Below are 13,419 nucleotides of genomic sequence, written 5' to 3' on the forward strand. Positions count from 1 at the left end.
AAATGGTAGGTTTTGGCATAGAATTGGATTGAGACCATTTCTGGGACAAATCAAGCCACTTTATGAATTCAACAAAGTTTTTCTGGTCTTGTTTATACTAATTGGATTCAGGCAGCATGATGACACAATTCTTCATGGAGAAAGCAGGGAAATTTGATCAATATAATAGTCCAGCATCATGTGGGTCTCTCAGCCCACAATGTTGTGTCAACTGTGATGGATTATATTATATTTTATATTGTATATAGATATGTTTTTGAAGGAGATGGATTGTGGGAGTAGTGTCGGTCACAAACACTTCACAAAACAGAGCTCTGCTCAAGCCAGACAGTCCAGGCTCCAAGAGCCTTTGCAGAAACTTTGAAGAATGCCTAAAGAGACTTCACAAGTAAGTGTTAATAGGACTTGCTGTGGAGTAATGGATTATTGTTTTGAAAGTAACAGATGAACGGACTCAGAAGATTGGGTCCAGTTCCACAATCTGTCTGAATGCAGTTTGCTGTTCTAAGAAGGTCATGTGGTTTTACAAGCAGAGAGAGAGAGAAGACAAAATCAGCTTTCTCTAAGAGACAGAGAGAACTGGTTTCTGCAGAATGACAAGCTGACAGCTTGTTTAAAACCACATTTTGAAGATGGGTTGTGAGTTCTGAGGTCAGCCTGTTCAAAACCTTTGTGGTCCATACAAGGGGAAATGGCTGGCTAGAATATTTCACCTGAAATAAGGGAAACATAAAGGAACTCTGAGGTGACCTGCAGAAGAAAAGGTTATCATTGGGGAAAACCTTGATGGGGCAAATTTCTTCGGCAAGACACTGAAGTAGCTGATCAGAAGGAATCAGTTTGTGTGTGCCCAACAAGCAATGGATCACAGGAAGGAGCTGTTTCTCAGCCTAGTGGTTCTGGCACTGATACTCCTGTATCACTTTCCCAATGGGAGTAGCTGTAAGATACTGTGTGCAGGGTGGTAGGGGACCTCAATGATTTTGCATGCCTTCTTCAAACAATGATTCCCAACAGATCTTTCTGGAGAAGCTTACCATAGAAAACCTTGTCAATGCCTTACTACAAACTGTATATAATCACATTTTCTTCAATTTTTTTTGTCTTTTCCTTGAAAAACTTGGGTAAGTTTGTGAGACACTATCTGCCTTCACTCTCTCCTATATGATGCTATGGATTTGCTAAGGTTCTGACAAGACTGTTCCAACAAAAGGGGTGAAGGATTTGCAAGGCACTGATGGATTAACAACATATGCTGGGCACAATAAGGAGGCAATTATTTATAGAAACTGTAGGGGGAGCCATTGTACCTTAAAATTGCATATTCTAATTTTTTTCATTTCTAGTTTCCCAACAATGGATCAAAAAGGTTGAATATTCCTAGGGGAGCTATTCAATTTGCACCATTCATTAAAAGTTTCAACAAATGTATTCTCAAGAAATGATTATGAACTGCATTTGTAATGAAAATATAAAGAACAATGAAAACAATAATGACGGGAAAGCAATAATAATACCTGATCGTCCTGGATTAATTATGTAGTGCAAGAACTCAAAAGATCTAAAGCATACTCACAATTGATTTAGTCATCTGGATCTCGTTATTGGATCTTAACCACAATTTCTGATCATATTCTTTAATCATTGGTAATTATGAAATCAAAATCATGGTTTCCATATGTGTGGTCCCACTGCTAAGGCCAAGGAAAGGATTAGCAATTGCCAACTCATCAGATGGAGTGGTTGCAGATAAGTTCTGCTGCAGAGGGTTCATATTGAGTACTTTGATCTGGCAGACCATAGAAGAATGTTGACTGATGTGCTCACTGAAATTCCATACTGAAGGTCTTAAAACCCTTAATTTCTTTCTTGACAACAGACCCAACTATTTCCCCTCCATCATCACACTCCTCTGGCTGGTAGAACTTGTCCTCATCCTCAATAACTTTCTCCTTTGCATCATCCCACTTTCTCCAAGTCAAGGAGGTAGCCATGGGCCCCAGTTATACCTACCCTTTTTTGTTGGCTACGTAAGACGATCTATGCTACAAGCCTACACCTGCAGCAGCTGTTTTAATAAGGTTTCAATAAAATTATGATTGAATCAAACGGTGGTGACCAGGATGAAGAACTGGCTGATGCCACTTGCTGCTAGGGTGACTCTCCCAAAGTATCTTCCCTATCCCTGCCTGGTAAGAATCTTTATTGTTTATTAATAAGATTTTGTCTGTAAACAGGGGAGGAGAGGTGAAGGGAAAAGGACTGCGAGGGGGAGGGGATGAGAGAGAGGGTTAATTATAATCGCGGCATGGTTAGCGTAGCAGTTAACACAACACTGTTACAAACTTACATTTTGTAAGTTACGGGAATTACTTAATTAAAGTGAACTTTAAATAATTAAAGACAGCAAAACTTTTTTTTTCCAAATTACTTTCCGTTTGCCATGCCTTTTGTCTCTTAAACAGTGTATTATTAATGCAGGTGTGTTAGTTAGGCATTGTAAATGTGAGTCTTAGTCAACCGAAAATTCACATTTCCAGCATCCGCAATCCCCATAGGTGCTGGATAATGTGGATTTTACTGTATATGGATGGGAAGGGTTTTAAATGATATGGACCAAATACAGACAAATGAGACTAGCCCAGAATGCCAGCTTGGTCATCATGGATGAGTTGGGCTGAGGGACATAATTCATGCTGTATGACTATGGCTCTATTGGTCTACTCTTGAAGCCATTCACAATGCAGCTTCTTATGGCCAAATTGGGTAGCATGATTAGTGTAGCAGTTAGCACAACACTATTACAGTGTTAGCAAATCAGGTTTGAATCCGGTGCTATAAGGTGTTTATGCCTTGTGACCTGGGTGGGTTTACTCAGGTACTTCTGTTTCCTCCCACACTCCAAAACATCCAAGGTTGTAGGTTAATTGGATGTACTTGGGAAGCATGGCTGGAATCAGCTTCTTCCATGTTGTAAATAAAATAAATGTTAATAATTAAAATTGAATTCACATTTCTACCTTTGTATAAACAGAAGCCTGCCACCTTGCCCTGCTCCTTCCTCCATTCCTCAACATGAAGCATTAGAGGTTCCAATCATTCTGTGGAAGTCACTTTGTTGTGGCAAGTAGACCTGCAGGCCAACAATTGACCTTTGCATGGGATTGATAGACTAGCTCTTTTGACCACATGTGAATGGACGTATAATGGAGAGCAGTTTTACTGACTGTTGTAAAATTATAGCTTTTAACAGATGAACAATTAAATGGCAGGTGTAACACAATCTTCTGGTGGAACTCAGCAGGTTGAGCAAATTCAGAGGGAGAAAAAGGCTTGATGAAAGGTTTGGCCTGAAATGTTGACAATTGTTTTTCTTCCACTGATGCTGCTCAAACCACTGATTGCTCCAGGAGATCGTGCTCTGCTCCAAATTCCAGCAACTGCTGTCCCTCCTATGTCCCCAGCTGGCAAGCATGTTCAGTTTTTAATTTAATGAGCTAGCATCAATATCCCAATCAAGGTTACATGAAGTTTGAAACGTTTGGAAGTGAGTGATGTGTCTTTGTAGGAAAAGAAACCATCTGTTTTCACTCATGGCCTTAAAGATAGGAAATCTCTCTGCTTATGAAGCCTGGCCTATTTAGGATTCCAGACCCACAACAATGTGTTTGACACTTAGCCTCCCTCTGAAATAGTTTAACATGTTAGTCAGTTATATCAAAGCACTAGAAATAAAACCAGCCAGGCCAGCCTGCACCAACCTTGATGTGGATTTCAGAATGTGGATTAATTCAGGAGCAAGAAGTGAATTTCTGGTCAATGTTCTGGTCATTAAACAGAAATCTGGCTATCTTGGTGGGGAAGGCAACCCAAGCATTCAATGTGCCACCTTGATTCCCAAAGCCATCAGCAGAGAAACATGGTCTCCATTCCTGGTTCTACATTGTCATTCTTCACCTTTTTACCCAGAGCCATCTCATTAGTTCCAGGGTGATTTGCAGTTGAGAACTTCAGCCATAATGGGACAGAGAACAGATTCGTGCATGCAACTCCTGGAATTAAAACATGATTATTCTAATCATCGCTGGCTGGACCACTTATCTTCATATCTATATAACCCTAAACAAGCCCAGAAATACTTACCAGCAATATTAGCAAATACAGTAAAACCCCTGGAATCCAGCATCTATGGGGATTGGTAGATACCAGATGTGAATTTTCCAGTTGGTTGAGATTGATGAACTAACTGCTTGTGTGCTAATTTTAAACTTGTGTATTTTTTACCTGTTTATTTTTCACTATTTTTGCCAGTAGATTGGGGTTTTATTAGTAGTGTGGGTTGCTGTGTAACAGTATTTTAGCACTGTTACGTTGCAGACCAGCACAAATGAAAATTTACCAAGGCAGTGTTATTGTTTTACTTTTAAAACACTATATTTATTAATAATGACACATTAGTCAAATCAAAACTAACTATGTGCAAATGTATGCGCGTGTGAGTGAGTGTGCGTGTGTGTGATACCGAAACCAATTCAGCTTAGGCAAAATTCTGTAAAGTTATTCCAAAGTTCAGTCTCAGAAATCAATTGTCAAAACACAGATGTTTAACTGATGCACTGAAGTAATCACAAAGGAGAAGAGAGAGACTGAGTGACCCGGACTGCCGAAACCTCACGAATCCTCGTCAAGTTTCTTTTAGAGAAATATCCTTTTATATGAATGGTTGTCACAACTCCCCTTTGCCTTGCGTAGGGGAAACAAAATGAGTGACTTCCATGATGCTTCCAAAACCCAGGTACGGGTCAATTGAAATGGCCATTAGTTTGGACACAATCCAATCCAGCAATTCTCCTGCTTCCAAAGCCCAGGAACAGGTCAATTAAAGTGACCTTTCCTTGGGTCATGGGGTTCAATAATTCCCCTGAGAGGAGAATCAGCCGAATTGTCCCTTATCCCTTAGAGTCATTCCTCCTCAGTGTTTGATTAGATGGCCACTCCTCACAAAGTGCTGTTTCTTCAGTGTTCCACACACATAACTCTCTCACCACCTGTGTCCATGGAAAAAGCAACAAGTGTCCTTTCTCCTTTCCAAAGTAATGGATTTAGGTACAGCCTGTAATAGCTGTTGCCACCCAGTCTCTCCAAAGCTGTGATGGTTGCAGCCTGTACTCGCCCTTAAAGTGATTCTCACACTAAATGAAACGGGAATTCATGCTGCACGTGTTTTTAACCCGTAAACCCCACACAGCCAGCACCAGTGGTCAGGATTAAACATAGGCCACAGGAACTGTGAAGTAATGGTAGTCATTGCTGTGGTATTTTGCTGCCCAATGTAGTTGATCAGATTGAATAACCTTAACTTTTTATTTCCTCCTTGCATTTAATTCACTAGTCCCTGTATTTTCAAATATTGGTAAGTACAGCTAGCAGAGCTACTGACTCACAGCTCCAATGATCTCATTCATTCCTGATAGCTGGTATTATCTGTCTGCAGACACTATGATTGTAGTAAAAAATACACCAATATGCTGGAGGTACTCAGCCACTCTTTTCAGCGTCTATAGGAGACACCATTTTGGGCCTGAGTCTTTCTTCAAGAAATAAACCAAAAGCAGGAAGTCTCAGAAAGTCTCAGAATTCAGACAATTCTGGCTGGGGGAGGGATCCAGACAAACAAAAGCTGTTAATTAGATATGATAAGGGACTAGGTAAGAATTAATCATGTTTGCACGAAAGGAGACGGAATGGAGAGAAAGAGATAGGGAAAGGCAGCAGGGAAAGAAGGACAGTAGGGTTTAACAAAAGTCAGAGAAGTCTATATTAATGCCATCTAACTGGATAATGCCCAGTCGGAAGATAAGGTATTGTTCCTCCAATTTGGAGGTGGATTCAGTTTGGCTGTGCATGAGACCATGGACAGACATGTTAGCAAGGGAATGGAAAGGAGAATTGAAATGGGTGGCCACTGGGAGATCCACACTATTGCGGTGGACAGAGCTGTGGTGTGCTATAAAACGATCTCTCAGTCTGAGTGTTGTAGAGAAGCACCGGATGCAGTAGATGACACCTTCAGATTCACAACTGAAATGTTGCTTCATTTGGAAGGACTACTTGGAGCCTTGAGTGGTGGTGAGAGAGAGGAGGTGTGGGCACAAGTGGAGCATCTCCTGCAGTCCCAGGAGTAGGTCCCAAGGGAGGGAGGAGTGGACAAGGAAGTCACAGAGGGTGTGGTGCACAGTTAGACAGAATCAGACACACACAAGGTAAAGATTGAACAGGCTTTAATCCACAAAGACCTCCACAGAGCCAGGCTGGCTGTGGCTGCAGCAACTCAGTGTGAGGCCTCGAGAGGACGGTGCAGGCTTATATCCCGGAGAGTGATTAACACCTGACCGGGTTGGGCTTGATCCATTCAGGCCAACTGATTGGCAGCTGACCAGGTGTTGTCCTGTCTCCTTACACACCTGCAGGTACAAAGGTATCCCCCTGCAGTAGGCCAGTGGTGTACCACCACTTTTCACCCCTTCTTTAAAATTGTCCTGGAGTGGGGGAGGGCGCAGTAACAAGGATTCGCATCCACTATGTACATACAATATTTACAGGTTGAGACAATTCGGCGGCCGCCAGGGTCTCTGTGACCGTCGTAGGACTGACTCCTGGTCACTGGTCAGAGGGGAAGTGGGGGGGCTGGCGGCAGGGATGTGTGTGTGGCTGGTGTGGTGCTGTGCGGAGGGGTGACCAGGGGTGCCAGGGTTGACGTATGCGGGTCGTATTGGATGGCTTGGGGGGGGGGGGGCAGGTTAATCTCCCAATGCTGAAATGGGCCCCTGGTGATCAAGGAGACCCTCCATGCCCCATAGCTGCCTGGGTACGGGGATGTATGCCCGGTCAGCATTGTCCTGGGTTGGAGGATGGCGTGGTGTGGTGGGTGCTCCTGCTGGTGCCAGGTCCCTGGTTGAGATGGTGTTCTCCCTGCCACTGCCGAACTTAACATAAGCGTAGTTATGGTTTGCATGAAGGAGGAAAACCTGCTCCACCAGGGCTTCGGCCTTGTGTGTCCATACATGCTTACGCAGAAGCACCGGTCCGGGGACGTGAGCCATGCTGAGAGTGACATTCCAGTTGCCGACCTCCTAGGGAATGAGAACAGACGTTCGTGAGGAGTCTCGTTGGTAGCCGTGCACAGCAGTGACCGAATGGCATGTAGCACCTCCTGCCAGAATTCAACGGCCCACCCTTTTGACCTGAGAGCCAGGAGGATTGCCTTCCTGACCACCCCATTCTTGTGTTCCACTTGCCCATTGCCTCTTGGGTTATAGCTTGTCGTGCGACTGGTCGTGAATGCCTTGCCGTCAGGTACTGGCGCAACTCGTCACTCATGAAACTAGACCACCGGTCGCTGTGGATGAAGGCGGGGTAGCCAAACATGGTGAAAATCTGCCCCAAAGCCCTGATGACCGTGGCCGTGGAGGTGTTCGGACAAGGGATGGTGAAAGGGAAGTGTGAGTACTCATCCACTACCATGAGGAAGTAGACGTTTCGGTTCGTGGAAGGCAGGGGCCTTTGAAGTCCACGCCGAGATGCTCAAAAGCCCGAGTAGCCTTTACAACGTGGGCCTATGGGGGCAGAAGAAATGGGATTTACACTCTGCACAGACCTGACATGGCTCGGTCATCTCCCTGATGTCCCTGATGGTGTACGGCAGATTTCAGGACAACGAAATGGTATAACCGGGTGACGTCCGGATGGCAGAGGGACTCATACAATGCCTGCAACCTGTCATCATGCATAGATGCACAGGTGAGAGAGAGGGTATCAGGGGAGTCTTTAAACTTCCCAGGGCAGTACTGGATGTCATAGCTGAAGGTTGCCATTTTGACTCTCCAGCGCAGGATCTTGTCGTTCTTTATCTTGCTCTTGTAGGTAGTGTTAAAAATGGATGCCATGGCCTGCTGGTCTGTAAAGAGCGTGAATCTCCTGTTGGCCAAGTAGTGGTGCCAGTGGCAGACCGCTTCCACAATCACCTGGGCCTCCTTTTCAATGGCGGAGTGCCCTAGCTTGGAGCCGTGGAGGGTCCTGGAAAAGAAAGCGATGGGGCGCCCCCCTTGGTTGAGGTTAGCAGTGAGGGCCACCTCAGAGGCATCGCTCTCCACCTGGAAGGGGAAGTCCTCATCCACAGCCTACATCGTAGCGTCCGCAATGTCTTGCCTGATGTGGGTGAAGGGTACCTGCGCCTCAGGTGGGAGGGGAAAAGTTGTGGCTTGGGCCAGTGGGCGGACCTTGTCCGAGAAGTGAGGAACCCACTGCGAGTAATAAGAGAACAGACCCAGGCATCTGTGGAGGGCCTTTAGCGTGGGGGGGAGGGGTAACTCCATTAATGGGCGCATCCTTTCCAGATCTGGGCCGATGACTCCATGGGCCACGATGTACCCCAGGATGGCGAGGCGGGTGGTGCTGAACACACACTTCTTCTTGTGTGAGGTTCAGCTCCGCGGCCATCTGGAGGAATTTTTCCAGGTTAGCATCGTGGTCCTGCTGGTCACGGCTGCATATAGTGACGTTATCCAAATATGGGAACATCGCCTTCAGCTTGTGCCAGTCTTCCATGCAATCCATCACCCGCTGGAAGATGGAGACCCCATTCGTGACCCCAAAAGGAACCCAGCGGAACTGGTACAGATGCCCATCCACCTCAAAGGCGGTGTAGGGCTTGTCCTTCAGATGGATAGGGATTTGGTGATACGCCGACTTCGGGTCAATCGTGGAGAAAACCCAGTAGCGGGCAATCTCATTGACCATGTTGGTGATCCTTGGCAGGGGGAAGGCATCCAGCTGGGTGTACCAATTAATGGTCTGGCTGTAATCCACGACCTTCCTCAGCTTACTTCCCCCTTTGACCACCAGAACTTGGGCTCTCCAAGGGCTGTTACTGGGCTCTATAACACCTTCCGCCAGGAGTCGTCGCACCTCCACCTTGATGAAGTCTCTGTCTGCAGCACAATAGCGCATACTTCTAGCGGCGATTGGCTTGCAGCCTAGCGCAAGATGTGGAAAGAGCGCCGGTGGGGTGATGGGCAGTGTGTAGAGGCCACAGATTGGCTGGGGCTGGTAGGTTGGTGTGCTGTGCAATGTGAGTGGAGGTTAGGGCCCCCCGAAAGCAAGGGTGACACTCTGCAGGTGGCACTGGAAATCCAGGCCCAGGAGGAGTGGTGCGCAGAGTTTGGGCATGACCAGGAGCCTGAATCCTGTGTAAGTCTCCCCTCCCATCGTTATATCGACGAGCAGCGCCCAAGGGTACCAACAGTCTTATCTTTGGTGGCGAGGGCGATCGAGCTGGTGGTGGGGTGGACCTTTAACCTTAGGGTGTGGGCCACGCTCGGGTGAATGAAGCTCTCAGTGCTGCCACTGAAAGCTTCATTACCTGCACTTTATTACCTGCCTGTTGACTCGCACGACCATCATCGAGCGCCCGAGATCATGGGGAATGTCCCTGGTCAGCGTGGTGACGGCCAGGACCATCTCGGAGTCGGAGTCGTCACTATCCGAAGGGATGGGGAGCATCAATAGGGCAGCCTGGTCTTCCCCCATATTGACCACGTCGATATCGGTTGTGAGGTGCAGCATGCAGTAGCCAATGGCCTCCAGAGGCATGGGGAGCGTCGATAGGTGGCCTGGTCATCACCCATGTTGCCGTCGGTCGCTGGGTGCGGCATGCGGCAGCTGATGGCACCCGGAGGGGAACGTCAGTAGGGTGGCCTGGTCTTTGCCCGTGTTGACCACATCGTTCTCAATGTCATCGGGGGCCCTCCGTGTCAAGCACTGCCTGGCCCAAGATGGCAGTGCCATGTGGGGAACCACTGCATGGCTGGCATCCTTCCCCAGCAGTGTCCACTGCGCTGGGGGAAGTGATGTCATCACAGCTGGCGGCAGTATTCATTACATCAGCCAGAAGTGACGTCACTCCGTGAGCTGGAAATGATGTCACTGTAGTTCTCAGTGAGTGGCGAGGGTTAGGACTGGTGCAGATATTCGGGGCACACGCTGCGACGGTTGCTAGCAGGGCCTGATGTTGCGTAGTCCAAGTTGGGGAAGGCAAAGTCATAACGGGGACAATGGCGCTGCCTGGCACGCGCACGTGGGGGAGGTAGGGAGGTTATAGAGGGCCGCTGAGCTGCCGGCAGATTTAGAGAGGCACACTTTTGCAAAGTGTTCTTTCTTGCCACATCCAGAACTATACTGGTTCCTAGCTGGGCAGTTTTGGCGCGCTCATCGATCTGACCCACACCAGGATCCAAAATACTTACGGGGGCACCGGGCACCTGCCGCAGCAACATTCTCCTCCCCAGCTCAGCCTGGGGCTGCAGCTGCAGTGTGAGAGGGCCATGAGGGAGCCTGGGTGAACCCGGAATCGAAGGCTTTGACGTGCAAGGCTGCTGCTTCCAGGATTTGGACCACTTCCACAGTCCTGGTTAGGGCATAGATGTTGTCTTCCAGCAGCTTCAGCTGGATGGCCCTCGGATGAAGGTGTCCCGGATCAGCCTCTCGACCTCCTCTACACGGTTGGGCCAACTCTCACAAGTGTCCCAGGTAAGACTCCGCCGTCTCCCCGGGTTGCTGGGCTCGGGTGTTGAGGAGGTACCTTGCACAGACCACATTCATGGGGTCTTGTACAAGTTCTCGAGATTGTCTTGTACGTGGAGCAGCCTTTGGTTACCTGGAAGGCGCGGGGACCCAGCTTTGTCCGGAGTAGGACCAACCTCTTCTGATCAGAGTCCAGGATGTCTCCCTTGTGCACCTCTGATTGCCTCGACTGTGTGCTGCCAGATCTCGAAGCGTGTCTGGGCTTCCGGTGGCATGAGTCGACATCGAGGCTCCCTGTGCTCAGGAGTTTTTCCATGGCAGCCGTGGGAAAATTAAGTGGAATAAATTGTGGTGCGCTTTTAGACAGAATCAGACACACACAAGGTAAAGACTGAACAACAGGCTTTAATCCACAAAGACCTCCACAGAGCCAGGCTGGCTGTGGCTGCAGCAACTCAATGTGAGGCCTCGGGAGGCTGGTGCAGGCTTGTATCCCGGAGGGTGATTGACACCCGACCAGGTGGGGCTTGATCCATTCAGGCCAACTGATTGGCAGCCGACCAGGTATTGTCCTGTCCCCTTACACTCCTGCAGGTACAGAGGTTTCCCCCTGCAGTAGGCAGGTGGTGTACCATTACAGAGGGAGCGGTCCATGCAGAAGGAGAGAGGAATATGTCTAGTGGTGGGATCATGTAGTAGGTAGCAGAAATGGCAGAGGAGGATGATGTCTGCAGTCTGCATCTTCTCACTATGACTGAGTGAGCTTCACTTGGGTTCTTGATTCTTTCCTAATTCCCAAAGCCTTGTCGGTTGGCAGATTAATTGGCTATTGTAAATTGGCCCTTGTATGCAGGCAAGAGGTAGGATCTTGGGGGAGGGGTGGAAGGTGGGCACTGATGAGAATGTAAGGAGAGTCAGTTAACAGGAAAATTTGTGGGAGAATGTGATTGCTCTGTCAGATGGGACAGTTTCAATGGGCTGAAGTGGCCTCCTTCTCTGTTTTGTAGAAAATTTAATTAAAAATGGGAGTTCCTGTGTGTCCAGAATAAATCATCTTGCATTGTCCTTAATTTAGAAATGGTTTAGCTGTGGAATATGATTGTTTTATAAGCATTATTATAATAAATGATTTGTAACTCTGGAAATTTGGTGGGTTTTGAGAATTTGTTTTCACAAACTGCATCATCACAATATACCAGCTTGTGGGGCTGATGAGTCAATAGTTCTCTAGATTTTTTTAAAATGGATCTCAATTCAGATAACTTGAACCATAATAGAAAATAACAACAGATGCAAAGCCCCATTTATCACCATCTGAAGACTTACATTACTTGGGGAGATTTAAGTTGATTCTGACAAAGAATCTCCAATCAAGATGTCAAATCAGTGTTTCCTAATGTTTCGGACAGAAGCATGTTATCAGGATTGAGAGTGTAGGGTTGAGGTAGCTGGCATAATGTGGACAGGGTGGGAGGGTTGGACATGGGAAATTGGGGACCAAACCCTCCCACCCCGTCCTCATTATACTGGTTATCTCCCCTTTGCATTCTCAGCCCTGATGACGGTTTCAGACCAAAATGTTAACAACTCTTTCCCTTCCACTGATGCTACTTGACCCATTGAGTTCCATCAGCAAATTATTTGTTGCTCCAAATTCCAGCACCTGTATTCTCTTGTAAGTTGCCATTTAAGTCTCTTCCATTTTTTAGAAACACATGGTCCAGTTGTACATTTGTGCCATTCTATTTTCTTTATTTAATAATTAAATAAGTTAAGTCTGAAATTCATTTATATTTGCCTTTGGTTAAGCTGTAGTTTTTGAAATATTTTCAAAATCATGCAATTTAAATTAAATTCAATACAAATAACCTTCCCCTTTTTTTCATGCTTCAGTATAAATAGGGACCATTAACAGACTAATGATGTGAATGGTGTGAATGTGGTTTTTTCCTATTTCTGTCCAAACCTGTTTTATTAAGAAACATGCTTTTGAACAGAGGTAACTGGAGATAGCAGTAAGAACCTGGAGTCCAGCAGTGCTTCTTATTTCTGAGCATCAGGTTGGCAACATCAGTAATAGCCTATCAAGGATTTGGCATCAAAAATGTTATGTCTTACGTGGTGCTTCTCCATATTCCTTCAATTTCTTATGTAATTTTTTTATTGATAATTCTGGTTCTGTTATGTATACTATGACATCACCTGCAAATAGACTGATTTTATATTCCTTCTCTTTTATTTTTATCCCTCTTATTTTATTTTCTGTTCTTATCAGTTCTGCCAAGGGTTCTATAGCTAACGCAAACAGTGAGGGAGATAGTGGACATCCCTGCCTAGTTGACCTGCTGAATTTAAATTGGTTTGTTATATATCCATTTACTGTCTTTTGAACAAATGAAGTGCAAATATGGTATAACTCACGATACAATGTTTGCATACCACCAACTGAAAACCTACTTGAAGGACAAATTGGGAAGCAGATTGAGGTTACCAGAAGGAAGAGGTTTTGAATATGTGATTACAGACACAATGATCATTAAAAAATTTATAACAAACATGTACATCAAACTGCAAGAGAAAGAGAATGAGGTAATAAGCTGTAAGCCCAAACAAAAGATCTAAACATAAAGATAAAGAATGAAACATGGGAAAAGCTATGCTCCGGAACTATGAGAAATACAATAAACACGAGGTTATGCATGATACAATATAATTGGTTACACAGGCTATACACCACATCCCAAAAGTTAAATAAATGGGACCCAACATTATCAGATAGATGTTTTCGCTGTAAGAAGGAAACGGGAACAACAGCACATGCAATTTGGGCATGTGAGA

The 13,419-nt window shown here is 46.0% G+C and overlaps 1 long non-coding RNA gene across 8 annotated transcripts in view; it reads left to right on the forward strand.

Moving 5' to 3' along the window:
* LOC138758060 (uncharacterized) overlaps positions 1-13,419 on the forward strand; it is a 50,511-nt gene that overhangs the window by 1,080 nt on the left and 36,012 nt on the right. For 2 of the 8 annotated variants that reach the window (XR_011354110.1, XR_011354112.1), the window contains one exon: positions 249-388. The exons of the other annotated variants lie outside the window; for them this stretch is intronic. This is a non-coding gene — a long non-coding RNA (uncharacterized lncRNA). The remainder of the gene's footprint in view (positions 1-248; positions 389-13,419) is intronic. 8 annotated transcript variants of the gene reach the window in all.

Source organism: Narcine bancroftii, chromosome 3 (genome assembly GCF_036971445.1).
Source record: "Narcine bancroftii isolate sNarBan1 chromosome 3, sNarBan1.hap1, whole genome shotgun sequence".
Classification (NCBI taxonomy): Eukaryota; Metazoa; Chordata; class Chondrichthyes; order Torpediniformes; family Narcinidae; genus Narcine; species Narcine bancroftii.